At 39.7% G+C, this 14,429-nt stretch overlaps 1 long non-coding RNA gene across 4 annotated transcripts in view; it reads right to left on the minus strand.

Annotated features, from left to right (window-relative positions):
• Nucleotides 1-1,009: 1,009 nt before the first annotated feature.
• Nucleotides 1,010-14,429, minus strand: part of LOC140686773 (uncharacterized) — a 98,700-nt gene continuing 85,280 nt past the window's right edge. For 2 of the 4 annotated variants that reach the window (XR_012060671.1, XR_012060670.1), the window contains 4 exons: nt 6,396-6,519; nt 2,739-2,825; nt 1,619-1,710; nt 1,010-1,275 (listed from right to left, as the gene is read on the minus strand). This is a non-coding gene — a long non-coding RNA (uncharacterized lncRNA). Of the gene's footprint in view, nt 1,276-1,618; nt 1,711-2,738; nt 2,826-6,395; nt 6,528-14,429 lie in introns of all 4 variants that reach the window. The other 2 variants (XR_012060673.1, XR_012060672.1) reach the window with 2 other exon arrangements.

Consider the following 14,429-nt stretch of genomic DNA (forward strand, 5'->3'; position numbering starts at 1 on the left):
ACTCAAAGTGTCATACAATTCACAAGTCTATTCTTCAGATTCTGAGGGCAGATTTTTCTCTTTTTATAAAAAAATAAAAGGCTCAGTTGAGTAGTTTGGTCCTGGCATAGTTTACTGAAGAAAGTTTAAGAAAAAAACAACTCCCCTGGAGTGCCTAAAATCAGAACCTGAGCAAGACTATGAAAATATGTATATAATTAAAAAAATGATACTTCACTCTTAGTCCCCAGTTCCTGCCACACAGCTCCTAAAGCCCTGGAATCTCAGGAGTGATGAGTGTCTTTTTTATGTTAATGAGATGGTTAGTGTCTGGGGGCTCCTAGATAGTTTCAGGAGGGGGGCTGAAACCACAGGAAAGGGACCACACCAAATGACAGAGGGTTAGAACTTTCAGCCTTACTCCTTCTGACCTCTGGGCAGGTAAGAGGGGCTAGAGATAGGGTTCAGTCAATAAAGCCAAAGATTTAATCAATCATGCTTATGTAATGGGACCTCCAGAGAATTCCCTAAACATGGGGTTCAGAGAACCTCTGGATTGGTGAATGCATCCATGTGCTAGGAGGGTGACCTCCAATTCCATGAGACATAAGCTCCTGTGCTCCAGATCCTTCTAGACCTCATGCTCTGTACCTCTCTTCATCTGGCTGTTAATTTGTATCCTTTATAATATCCTTTGTAATAAAGTGGTAATAGTAAATAAAGCGCTTTCCTGAGTTCGGTAAGTCATTCTGGTGAATTATTGAATTTGAGGAGGGGGTTGTGAGAACCCTCAGAATGTATAGCTGGTCAGTCAGAAGTCACAACCTGGGACTTGCAACTGGTATATGAAGCAGGGACAGTATTGTGGGCTGAGCCCTTAACTTGTGGAATCTTAAGCTAACTCCAGGGAGGATGTGTTAGAATTAGAGTAAGTTATAGGACACTTAGCTGGTTTTGAAGAGTTGGAGAAGTGTTGGAAAAAACACCATGCATTTGGTGTGTTAAAAACCAAAAATTCAACCTACTAAACTTAAAGATCTAATTGGCTTTATTCACAGATCACTGAATCAAGTAGTATGCTGCCCAGCAAAGAGAAGGGCTGTCTGAGGGGGTGTACACAGTGGAAGGTTTTTATAGTTAGAAGGACGCTGGGGCAAGGAAGCTATTAGCAAAAGGAAAGCAAGGATCGTTTCAGACCAGGTCACCTTACTTGGGGGAAGGCCTAGGGTCTATCATGCAGATCACCTCACTGGTGCTGGCTGTAGAATCCCAGGCTGTCCGATTAAGATGACATTCCTGGGGAAGGTTGAAAGTGCACTGAGGTCAGGTAATAAACCTACGTTTGGAATCATGGGCTTTAGCACAAGTGACACCATTTTGGGCCTGTGGTTTCCCTCTTTAACAGGTGTCAGAATATTGACAGTAAAAATGGTTTGGAGGGGGACAAAACCATGGCGGGTTCCTCCTGCCTTTCCTCTCATTCCCATTCCCATCTCTCCCTTCCCAGGCTCTATCCTTCTCCCCACAACTGCGTTTGCTCCATCTTCACCAAGGTCTAGATTCCAGCTAGCTGCTGGAACCACACAAGGAACTCTCAAGCTCATCTAGTTTGATCCCATATACATTACCCTTCTCGCACCTGTTATTGAACCAGGTCCGTTAGTCCAACACACAGGAAGCCGACACGCTGACATGCCAAGGTTTGCAGCAGAGAATTTCTTTGTAAGGCAGCTAAGTGAGGAGAGGGGAGGACAAGTCTCAGATCCACCTCCCTGAAGGTGAGAGGGCTTCAGATACTTATGGGTAAAGAGGAGTGGGGAGCGTGGGGAAAGGTGACTGGAGGTAAGAAATAGGTGAGGTAATTGTCATTCTAGCAGGTGTAACTAAGCTATAGGCTTCTTCATGGGCCGTGTGTTCAGAAAACAGTGGGTTCACATGCTCTGAGGGTGGAATTTGGGGCCCTCTGATGTCAAAAGATCACCAAGTGGACACTGGCACATGCCCAGCGGGAGGGTGGGTGGTCTTAACCAGAACCAGAGACTCCAAGTTCCTGGAAAAGCAGCTCAGGCAAACATCTTATTGTTTAGGTTCCCTGCTGCTTGGGGGACATGCAAGGTTTCTTTTTGTAGCAACAATGGAAGCAAGCTTGGCCAGTGAAGGAAGGTTCCAGGTGTCATGACTACCCATGGTTTCACTCCTTTAATAGTCCGCTGGTCCCAGCTTTAATTTATGTTCTTTCCTCAGAATGTTAGCAAGGCTGAAACTATTACCACGTCAGGGTCATAAGTTCTTAGGATGTGTTACTAAGGGCTGCAGCAGGTTTTTCAGGGCCAAAGTAATGAGCTGCAAAGTGATGGAGAGCTAGGCACTGATACAGGTGAGGAAGGAAACATCTGGGAGCAGAGAAATCTTTTCAGCTTCCCTAGTATCAGACTAAATAGGCCGTTACGAAGTCTGCCCATCCTTAAAGGGACCCTGGCCAGCCATGAGGCCCCTTGCTTTAAGTGATGTTGTTATTTCCAGCTTTTGAATGGCTATGTTTCAGGCTTCTCTCAGGCCTAATGCAAGAGTCATTTCTGTCGGAGAAGTGTTTTGGACAGCACAGCATTTATTAACTTCTCACCTCTCTGCCTTATCAGGTCACAATGGCTTTAAAAGGAGATAAAGGCTACATATGTTGTCAGCCATGGAGGAAACATGAGAGAACTTTTAAATTAGAACTGGTGGCCCTGCCCAGCCTAAGGTGCAGTTTCTATAACCTTCAAGGAAAGAGTCACCAAAAATCGATTTTTTCTTAGGCTCCTGCTTGGGTGCGCCTCTTCTTTCTCCCACTAGGTGTCACCACACTACATGGTAAAGAAGGGAAATGACATAAGTGACTGGCTTCTAGACTTTGGAGAAACTTTTTTTTTTTTTTTTTTAAGCTTAGCAGCAAACTAGGCCTAATTAGTTTGTTTCATAAGATGTATCTTTTAAGATATGAAAATCACATATAGTCAGCATAGAATGAACGTCACCTAGTTCATTTAGTTTTAAAAGGCTATCAGTCCTGGAAACCCAAGCAGAGAGAAGCTGACAGTCACTCTATCCGTAAAAACCTGGAAGGATTAAATCAGCTGATGACCCTGCAACAGTGAGTGGATCTCACCCCTCAGGATATTAAATCTCTTTGTTGAGAGGTTGGATTACTGCTAGATCCCTTTATCACCAGAGCTGAGCTCTTGCGGCTGCTAAGGATTAGATATGATCCTTCTCTATCCACAGCACTTCCACATCCTCCCTCCTCCCAGTGCCTCCTTTGTGGTCACTCTTCTGTGAAGGCGAAGATAAGATGCCAGAGATAAGGGGGGAGTGAACATGGCAGCCTCTGCAGCATTTCACTCCCATCACCCCAGTGGCCAAGCCGTCCCCCTGGTAGCATGAAGGATCCTTCCTGTCCTCCAACATCCAGCAGCCTCTGCAGGCCAGCTTGCTCTCAGATCTCATTTAGGATGTCAGGGGGCTCAGGGGAGGGCAAAGCACAGTTACTTCTACGCATCTCACAGGGTGAGTGATAAACATCTGTATCTAAATCTAATGAAGCTTAGCTCCACGAGGCTGACCCCTTCCATCACCCACACAGATTTCCCTGTGGACTACCATCTAACTTCCCACGTGTAATAATTTAACATCCAGGGGTCAGGAAGCTGGTGGGTCAGTGATGACTCTGTGTTGTCTTTGACAAGGACAAGATGCCACTGACATCTGGTCTTCCTTTTGGTGCAAGGTTTAAAATTTCATTTCAGCTAGGTCATCTGAGATTGCTGCTAAAACGTCCTGGGAATTTGCAGGCTCTCAGAAGGAGGATTGAGATTCAGTCACCATCATTAACATCAAGCAGCATTTATAAACGATCTGTGTCAAACTTAGCATGTCGGGTTTGGGGTGGGGGTGTCTTAAACGTGTTTACACAAAATAGAACACCTTCCCCTCCACACTTCTAAATGAAATAGGCAAAACCAGAGCTGCCTTAACACAGTTGAGCATGACTCTAGGGGGTGCTGTTTGCAATGTTGTCTGTGTAACCATAGGTGGTGCCTGGGCAGCACCCCAAAATATAAAGCAAATAAAACCAGTATTTATTGATATAAAAATTGTACATTCTAATTTTGAACCTTTATATAAAAGCCAATAGGGAAGGAGGGTATATCTCAGTAGTAAAGTGCCTGCTTAGCATGCACAAGGTCCTAGGTTCAATCCGTGGTACCTCCATTAAACAATAATAAATAAATAAACCTAATCCCCCCCCCCAAAATTTAAAAATAATAAAAACGTTTATAAAAAAGAAAGAAATTTTTTTAAAAGGCAATCAGTTGGAAACACTCTTTGGATGAAAATCAAAATTTGAAATTGTGAGTTGTAGTTGAAAGTTGCCCTCAGTTGCATCTCAGATTGTGCAGATAAGCAGTAGAAATCTTAGAAACATTTTTAATCAAACAGATCCAGACACTCATAAATAAGAGTGGCAGGAATCACAGATTTTGAAATTTGGGCAATCTCTCTGGAGCAGAAGAGAATATTGATCAAATGCATGCACCGTTTAACCCAGCAATTCCACTTCTAGGATGTTATCAGATATACTTTCAACTATGAGAAATGATCTGTGGACAAGAGTTATTCACTGCCGCATTGTTGGTAACAGCAAAAGACTGGAAACAACCTAAATGTCCAGTAGAGGACAAATCACACAATGGAACACTTGGCAGCTCTCACAAGGAATGAGGAAGCTTTCTATGTGAAGCATGGTCTGCAGATAGTCCCAGGAAAAGAGCAAGGTGCAGAAAAGAGTAAATAATACGTTACCTTGAGTGTGTTTTTATATACCCGCTTGTATATGCATGAGAAATTTCTGGAAAAGCACCCAAGAAACTAATAATAACACTGTCTAGCTCCAGGACAAGGTACTGACTACATGGGTAGGGACTTACTGAATACCTTTTGTACCTTCTGAATTTTGAGCTTCATGAATATATTACCTAAGCTAATAACAACAATAATAGCAATATTAATAGCCAGATTCCTCCCCCTGCCACAGCCAAAAATCATCCAAAACATGTGATAATCACTGTACAGTCTAAGATAAAATATTCTCACAGCGTAGCCCAACCCAGATTGCTAACTCACTGTGGTGGTACAGTATCACAACTGGATCAGCTCTGTTACTGACAGAACAGGGTAATTTAGTGCTGGCGTTTAAATTCTGCTTCTATTGCTTATTAGTTTTGTGACTGAGGGCAGATCTACTTAATTTCTCTTGCGCCTCAGTTCCCTTTTTAATAAGTGATGGTAAATCCTACCTTGAATTGTTACTGAGAGGACTGGACGAGTCAGTCTCTGTTAAATGTTCGATGAAATGTTTAAAAAGAACATAGCAGAACGAAGAGTCCACAGTGCCCAGCTTTCATTATTGAGGTGTGCAGGGATGCAGTGGGAAAACTGGTAAGTGGGGGGATATAAGTGTAGCCCTTGACACATGGTAGATACTTAATAAATATTAATTCCCTCCCTGCTCATACTTACTTGGGCTGCCAGGGGCTTTACAGACTCTCTTTCTGAGCAGACTGAGCAGTAATTTCCTACTGGACATATTTGTGATCTCTCCATTTCAGTCTGCAGATGGACCCTTTGAGCTGTCTTAGACTGGGTTAGGGTGCTTTTAAAATGAAAAAACTGGTTGTATTATTTCCATGTCAGTTTCTTAGGCTTATCTAAGTAAACATTTCCACATTTTTTTGTCCAAGTTTTATATGGATTAAATCGTTGCAGTGGAAACACGCCATGCCATAAAGTGCAAACTCTGTGGCTCAGACTTTAAGCATAAATTGAAGGAAAGGTATGAGGCAATTATACGAATAATTGTTAGAAAAGTGGAAGTAAAAATGGAATAACCAACATTTTTAGAATATTAGAGACTGTTCCCAGCACTTTATAAGCTTTATCCTTAGCTGCTTTGAGTTAGCTATTATGATCAGTTGCCTTATTCAAGGTTACAGCGTAGTAAATAGTAGAGATAGGATTTAAACTCAAGTCTGGATAACCTCAGTTTCTAAATTTTGGGTATACACCTCTTCTTCTGAGGCAAATTGTCATGAAACTAAATGTATAAACCTTAAACAGAAATTGCTAATTGATTTTAGGATGTAGTTTTCTAAGTAAGAAAGGGACCACCATCTGTTTGATTTCAATGCATTCTTGGGCCTTTGTGTGCAATGTCTTTTATGTACTTCATGTACCCTGTGAGTTAGGGATTGTCCTCATCTTTCAGGCAAGGAAACCAACACTCAGAGATGTTAGGTAACTTGCCAAAGATTGCACAGCAAATGGAGGAGAAGACATTTAAACTAAGGTCTGTCTACTTCCGTAGCACTCAGACTTACAGTTCTTAAGAACTTCTAGTCATCTTCAGTCTTGTTTTTTCTCAAACCCTCTGCTGGCGCACACATTCAAAGGAAGTTCTATGCGAGGCCTTCAAAATTTGTCTCCTGGAGTTGTTTCAAATACCTATGCAACTCAAAGTAAAAAACAAACTTTCACACTGAGTTGAGATAAGCCTCTGTCTCTCTGTAACTAGATTCCATCTACCTCTATCGAATACAATATTTCTCATAAAAACATACATTTGTGACATGATTCTTATAACAATGCAATAGTTTCTGCAATTCTTTATAGTCTGAGTTGTCAGTGCCTTAAATTAGGTGGAACAGAATTCCTTTCAGCCTAGGAATATCTGACAAAGTTTGTTTGGATTCCTTTGACACAGCTGTTTGCAGCCAGATTTTCCCTGTCTGAGTGCTCAGAACCTGAGGAGACTGACAAGTGATAATGGGAGACCCTCACGCAGAGAATGCTCTGGGAGGAGTCCTCCAAGGGAGGGAGAGAGACTGGTATAGTGGGTGGAGCCCTGGGTTCCACACAGAGCTTTGCCATTGCTGGCTCTGGGATCCCATATCTGTAGAATGAGGTTGGCTCAGGTGGTCTCTAAAGTAGGTGTAAGTCGGGGAGGGTATAGCTCAGTGGTAGGGCGCATGCTTAGCTTGCATGAGGTCCTGGGTTCAATTCCCAGTACCTCCATTTAAAAAAAAAAAAAAAGTAAGTGTGAAACCAAGAGCTGGATTATGGCTTCTGACTGAGGTGAAGGTGTTTTCCATATATGAGAACTGAAGGCTTACCATGTGCCAAAGGGTACACTGAGCACAGTTCAGGGATGATTTGATATCATCCTTACAACAGCCCTCTGCAGTCGGTTCTACTAGTACCCTCATTTCACAGATGGAAAATCTGAGATTCTGAGAGCTTCACTCATTTTACTCCAGGTCCCATTGGAAGTGGCAGAATGGGGATTCAAACCCAGGCCACCCAGCTCAGGAACTTGCCCCTTCACCATGTAGCTCTACAGCCCTGGAGCTAATAGAATTACCCCTCATCCCACTGCCCAGAAAGAGCTCATTCTCTGTGCAAATGTATTCACATGCATATTGTACACAAAACCGATGCCTACTATGGGTACTGTTTGGCAGTTGTTTTTTTCTTTTCCTCTTAGCCATATGCCTGAAAGTTGATCTTCATTTATAAGATAATCCCTCACTTCCCTCTTGCAGGCGTCTCCCTGCAGAGCCAGGCAGAATGAGAGGTGGGCTGCTAAGAGAAGCACAAGGGCAGTGTGGAACTCACTGTTAAAGATATGTGCCAGGGCCTTTAAATGACCCCCGAACAGCCAGATCCTATTCAGCAGAAGGAGAAAAAAAAAAAAAGAATTTTCTTGGCTGTGTTTTGTAGCTTCCATTAGCTTCACTGTCACCCAGAACAATGCTGAGTCAGGGCCTGAATGATCTTTTCCTCTGCCTGGGTTCTTGTCTTTGGCTTGCAGCCATTCTCTGCGTGCTACAAGGCATGAAGGCAGGTCTCCACCTCATCCGTCTCTCAAGAAAGGTGACAGGTATCATACATATTTGAATAGGCAGCAATATAGCGTGTGGGTTAGGAGGAGGCATTCAAGTCCTGGCTCCAGCTCTGTAGAGCCGTGTGTCCTTGAGCATGTGATTTAATTCAGAGCCTTGGTTTCTTGTCTGTAAAGCACATAGTCTGAGACTGCCTCCCTCCTAGAGCTGTTGGCAGCTGGAATCCGATAGGCAGGAAGGTGCTCTGCACAGAGTCAAGGTGCCAGCCTAGCCTCGCTGGGAGGCGGGATTCTCCTCCGTGCCCTCATGGCTGCTGGGATCCTGTTGCTGTTCCCAAGCCACTTGCTCAGACTACCTGGGCCTCTCTGACTGGCCAAACCTCACCACACAGGGTCTGGGGAACTCTGGGTCTTGCTACCTACCAGGCTCGCTGGGGACAAGGGCAGAGCTCTCCCCTTCTCCAGTGTCCAGATCTGCCCTCCTTGTCACCAGGATTTGGCTCCGAGAGACAGGGTGCAGGGTACCTTTTCAGGGATGCGTCAGCATTGTGATTTTCTTTTCTTTTTTTGGCTTCCCCTCTTTCCCTGCTTGCTCCTTCCCACCAAGCCTAGGGGATTTTGATCTAGCCTGGGGCGGGGGAGGGAGAGCTGTTGGACAGGAAAGCTGTCTCCTACCACACTTTCTTAAAAATCTTTTAAGTAATTTAAGGAGAGATTTTTAAAACTCAAAAGCCGAGTACTGATCCCTATAATATTTGTTGTGTTCTGCTATTTCAAGATAGTCTCCTGCCATCGTAATGTGGCTTTATTTTATGGAGAATGCTAAGCAGCTGAATACCTTTGGTTGCTTGGCTAATACCTGAATAGGGTGGCTGTTTCGGAATCCCTGTGTGAGCACCACCATGAGGAGCCTGTGAGCTCCTCAGTCTTTGGCACTCAGCACAGTGTCTGCCTGGTACACAGTAGGTGTTTCATACATGTCTGTTCAATGACAGCCTGTTTTACTCGAGAAATACTCTGCTCCAACTTGTTAAATGTGATTTTTAAGGTCCTCAATGGCAGTTTTTGTGCATGACAGAGATTATTCATAAGTATGAATTTTTATGATTTTTAAATTAGTCCTCGATTTATTAAAGTTAGAATTTTTTTTAAAAGCCTTGTATTTCTTAAGCTTTTAAGTTTAGATTACAAATCTTATTATTTCGCTGATAAGCCCAGCTAATTCTAACAGTCACTTTTAAGGGGCGTTTGATTAATGTTTGGTCCCATTTACAAACCTGATTAAACTTTTAAATTGCTTTTATAAATTTAATATATTCAATTTCCTTTTAAGTGCTATAATAGTCTGGTTTAACAAAACCTTCCTGAATATTTAAGTAACTCTTATAAATCTAATACATTAAACTATAACTATGGTAAACCTTTAGTTCTATTGAATTATTCAGTTCTGTAATAAACTTATTAAGATTTGAACTTAAAATCCAAGTCTAAATCAAGTACATATTTAAAATTAGAATCACAAGGATGACTTCCTGCTTCATTAGGCCAGTTCTCTTAAATATTATAAGTACACAAAAGGCCAAAAATCTACTGATTCCTTAACATGAAAATATAAATACTACACATTGGAGATCTTTAAACATTTCTGTACTTACTTTTCAGTCATCCTAGAGGTAAAAGATACTGCAACACCAAGAAAATAAATACACCATCCCAAACAACCTTCCTTTCTTTTATTTTTATCTTCTTTACATTTGTTCCCCAACCAACTTGACTATGTCCCAACGAAAGCCTTGCCACCAAATGCCTTGGTGATCTTGGCAAAAGCTATTGCCATCATAGGTTTTCTGTTTCTCTACCCATAAAAAAATGGGTGTAATTAGGTTAGATGATCTCTAAGGTCTTATCTATACAATTCTGGAATTCATATTTTTATGTTTATTCACAAGTATGGCTTTCCATTTTGGTTAATAGGAATAGACAAAATTACTAAATCAGAGCATCTACTGCTCATGAAAAGCTACCATCACAGAGAATGCCCACCACTGCACATATTGTTTCCCGCCTGCTCCTGCTCAGTGTCACCCATTTGGTTGCCTGGACCCTAATGATTTTCAGGCCTCTGACCTCAGAGCACAAGAAGTCAAGAAATCACATCTGGGAATATCCAAGAAGAGTTTTAAAACTAGATGGATTCATTTGCAAAGTATATGTTCCAGTTTATTTTGAAATTCATCCCACTCTTTGATGGCTCATGTCATTGCTAAGGCTTCTGAGTAAAATTTGGGAATTGAATTGAATTAGATCTCCTTTTGTTTAAGTCCCAGATTCACTCCTTAAAATCATGTGACTTTGATGATCAATTTTATGCAAACAAATCTGACAGCTTAAGATACAATGAACAAATTCCTAGAAAGATATAAATCACTGAAACTGACTGAAGAAGTAAAAAATCTAGACAGACATTTAACAAGTAAAGACATAATACCAGTACTGTACAAACACTTCCCCCAAAACAGAGGAGAATAAAACATTTCCAATTCATTCTGTGAGGCCAGTATGACTCAGAAGCTAAAGCCAGAAAAAGACATAAGAAAGGATAACTAAAGACCAAGGCCCCACAGGAATATGGATGTGAAAATCCTCAACAAAATATTAGCAAACCTATCCACATCCAACAATATACCAAAAAGATTATACACCATGATTAAAAATGACTTATTTCAGGAAGGTAGTTTAACACCAAGAGATCAGCTAATGTAAAACACCAAAACCCACATGATCATTTCAAGAGATACAGAAAAAGCATTCACCAATGTCCAACACCCATTTGTATTAAAAGCTCTTGACAAACTTTGAATAAAAAGGAACTTCCTCAATCTGATAAAGGGCGATATGAAAAACCTACAGTGAACATCATACCGAGTGGTGAAAGACTTAATGCTTTCCTCCTAACATTAGGACCAAGGCAAAAATATCTGTTGTCACCTCTTTTATTCAATATTGTACAGGAGATTCTAGACAGTGAAATCACACAGGAAAAAGAAGCAAAAAGCATACAGGTTAGAAAGGAAAAAGTAAAATTGTCTTTATTCACAGATGATATAATCCCATATACAGTATATTCTAAGGATATTCTACACACACACACTCCCAAACTGTTAGAACTAATAAACAAGATCAGCAAGGATGCAGGATATAAGATCAAATAAACAGAAATCAATTGTATTTGTACACACAAGCAATGAGCAACCCCAAATAAAATTAAGAGTATAAATAGTATCAAAAAAATAAAATACTTAGGAATTAATTTTTTAAAAAGAAATTCAAAACTTGAACACTGAAAATTACAAAACTTTGCTGAAGGAAATAAAAGAAGATTTAAATAATTGGAGAGACATCCCATGTCCATGGATTGGAAGACACAATATTGTTAACAAGTCAGTTATTTCTAAAGTGACCTATAGATATAATGCAATTTCTGTCAAAATTCCAGCATGCTTTTTGGGACAGAATTGATAAGCAGATCCTAAACTTTACATAGTAATGCAAATATCTAGACCAGCTAAAACAATTTTGAAAATGATATTGGAGGATTTTCATCTCCCAACTTCAAACTGACTATTCAGCTACAGTTATCAATACAGTGTGATACTGGCATAAGGATAGATATATAAATCAAAGGAACAGAATTTAGAGTCCAGAAATAAATCCTTGTATCTATAGTCAATTGAGTTTTTACAAGATGCCACGGTAATTTACTGGAGTATGGATAGTCTACTCAACAAATGGCTGAGATAATTAGATATCCATAATTCAAAAAAATAAACTTAGACTCTCACCTCACACCATATACAAAAATTAACTTAAAATGGATCACATAAGAAACAACCAAACAACTCAATCCAAAAATGGGCAAAAGACCTAAACAAGCAATTCTCCAAGGAAGACATACAAATGATTAATAGGCACATGAAAAAATGCTCAATGTCACTAATTATCATCAGAGAAATGCAAATCAAAACTACAGTGAGGTATCACCTCACACCAGTCAGAATGGCCATCATTCAAAAATCCACAAATGACAAATGCTGGAGAGGCTGTGGAGAAAGGGGAACCTTACTACACTGCTGGTGGGAATGCAGTTTCGTGCAGACACTGTGGAAAACAGTATGGCGATTCCTCAAAAGACTAGGAGTAGACTTACCATGTGACCCAGGAATCCTGCTCTTGGGCTTATATCCAGAAGGAGCCCTACTTCAGGATGACACCTGCACCCCAGTGTTCATAGCAGCACTATTCACAATCGCCAAGACATGGAAACAGCCTAAATGCCATCAACACATGACTGGATAAAGAAGAGGTGGTATATTTATACAATGGAATACTACTCAGCCATAAAAACCGACAACATAATGCCACTTGCAGCAACATGGATGTTCCTGGAGAATGTCATTCTAAGTGAAGTAATTCAGAAAGAGAAAGAAAAATACCATATGAGATCACTCATATGTGGAATCTAAAAAAAAAAAAAAAGCAAACAAAGCATAAATACAAAACAGAAATAGACTCATAGACATAGAATACAAACTTGTGGTTGCCAAGGGGGCGGAAGGTGGGAAGGGATAGACTGGGATTTCAAAATTGTAGAATAGATAAACAAGATTGTACTGTATAGCACAGGGAAATATACACAAGATCTTATGGTAGCTCACAGAGAAAAAAATATGACAATGAATATATGTATGTTCATGTATAACTGAAAAATTGTGCTCTACACTGGAATTTGATAAAACATTGTAAAATGATTATAAATCAATAAAAATGCTAAAAAAATGGATCACAGACTTAAATGTAAGATTGAAAACAATAAAACTCTTACAGAAAAAACATAAGAGAATCTTCAAGACCATGAGTTAGGCAAAGATTTCTTAGGCATAATATGAAAAAAGCAAAATTCAAAAGTCTGTACTTAAAATGATACCATTAAGAAAATGAAAAGACAAGAAACAGACTGGAGGAAAATATTCACAAAACACATTCAGTCAAGGCCTTATGTTAAGAATTTATAAACATGTAAGTACAATTGATGTATAAGATAAATAATCAAAAATGGGCAAAACATATAACTAGACATTACACATACACAAAAAGACTAAGAAGTACATGAAAAATGCTCAACATTATTAGTCATTAGAGAAACCTTAATGAGATACCATTTCAAACTCACTACAATGGCTGTAAGAAGTGAGACAGACAATAACAAATGTTGGGGAGAATTTGGAGAAATGGGAACTCTCATATACCTGAGGGGAAAATAAAATGGTGCAGCCACTTTGGAAACATTTGGGCAGTTTCTTAAAAAGATAAGCATAAACACTATATAATATGCAATTCTATTCTCAGATAGAAATGAAAGAAAAATGAAAACATAAGTCAACCAAAAGAACTTATACACAAATGTTCGTAACAGTGTAATTCATAATAGCCCCAAACTGGAACAGCCTAAGTGTCCACCAACTGGTGAATGAAAACATAATATGACATACTTGTACAATGGAACACTATTCAGCAATAAAAAAAAAACCCCAGTGAACTACTGACTCATGTTAATCATGACTGAACCTGAAAAACCTAATCCTGAGTGAAAGAAGCCAGACACAAGAAACCACATATAGTATGATTACATTTATATGAAATGCCCAGGATATAGAGCAGAGAGTAGACTGGTGGTCGCCTGAAACTCAGAATATAAACAGAGATTAAGTGTATATGGGCAAGAGAAACCTTACTGAAGGGATGAAAATGTTCTGGAACTGATTTATGTTGATAGTTGTACCATTTAATAAAGTTACTAAAAATTATTGAATTGTACACTTGAGATAATTGTATGACATTTGAAATATACCTCAATCAAGTTGTTAAAGAAAAAGTATGTGACTTTGGGCAGATGACTAACTTCTCTGTGCTTTAGGTGTTTATCTGTAAAATGGGGATACTGAAAGCAGTTACCTCATGGAGTCACTGGACAGATCAAGAGAAAAAATATACACATAAATGGTTAAAGTTAGAGTGCCTATCACATAATAAACATTCAATGAAGTATTAGTTCCTATGATTATTTTGAAACATCAGAACAAAGAACTGAAGAAATAACAGAAGTTTGTTTCATTTATGGAAAATATTGATATATTAAAAACTACCTGAAAAGACATGAATGCGTATTAAAGTAAATTACTAGGTGAAAGAAGCCAATCTGAAAAGGCTACATACTATATGATTCCAAGTATACAAATTCTTGAAAAGGCAAAACTATGGAGACAGTAAAAAAATCAGTGGTTGTAAGGGGCTGGGGCACAGGATCGGGGTTACGATGAGTAGGCAGAGCACAGGATTTTTAGGGCAGTAAAAATACTTCATATGATACCATAATGACAGACACATATCATACATTTATCCAAACCCATAAAATGTAAAACACCAAGAGTCAAATGCAGTGTAAACTATGGACTTT

This window comes from Vicugna pacos, chromosome 17 (assembly GCF_048564905.1).
Source record: "Vicugna pacos chromosome 17, VicPac4, whole genome shotgun sequence".
Taxonomy (NCBI): Eukaryota; Metazoa; Chordata; class Mammalia; order Artiodactyla; family Camelidae; genus Vicugna; species Vicugna pacos.